Raw genomic sequence first — 683 nt, 5'->3', positions numbered from 1 at the left:
GGTTCCTGTTACTGTCTGTGCTACTTCCTAATTTTCTATTTTCTCTGTGTTCCCGTCACCGCTTCGCCCCCTGCCCAGGACTTCACTCATCACCTTCATGCCAAAAGGACGGGCGGAGGCCGCGCAGGCCCCAGCTCCATCGGTCAGCGATGGCGGGACTGGCACACACACCAGGACTCAGCCAAACCAGCCACCCCGGGGACCAGTACCAAACCTTGTCTGCCCGCCGCGTATGTGTGGGACGCTGCCGAAATATGAGCCCCAGCTGTGCGTGGACACATCTGCGTGCGGGTGGCTGGTGGACAGAAGAGGGTGCTGGGCTCTGGGACTCTGGGGGAGGAGAGCGCAGGGGCCACCAGCAGAAGCCACTGCCAGCCCGGGTCTGGGGCACGTGGTTGCGCGGCCAGGTGCGCCAGGCCGAGCAGAGCCCTCCAGGGTGCGGGACGGCAGAGCGGCCCAGCGGGCAGCGGGCGGGGAGGGCGAGGCCCCAGGGCACAGCCCACAGCCTCGTCTCGGGACACAGGTTCGGAAGCAACACGGGGCCCACGGGGGAGGACAGGCCGGAGCGGCGCCCAGCCTGGCCCTCTCCCTCCTGGCCACGCGCTCAGCCCCGTCCCCCCTGCGGGGAGTTACTCCCAGGCCAAGAGGCCGCCCACCTTCACGGCCCCTCCGAGCCGGTCCCA

The sequence above is a fragment of the Crocuta crocuta genome, unplaced genomic scaffold (assembly GCF_008692635.1).
Source record: "Crocuta crocuta isolate KB4526 unplaced genomic scaffold, BGI_CrCroc_1.0 scaffold506, whole genome shotgun sequence".
In the NCBI taxonomy this organism is placed as follows: Eukaryota; Metazoa; Chordata; class Mammalia; order Carnivora; family Hyaenidae; genus Crocuta; species Crocuta crocuta.
This window is presented reverse-complemented; position numbering follows the sequence as displayed.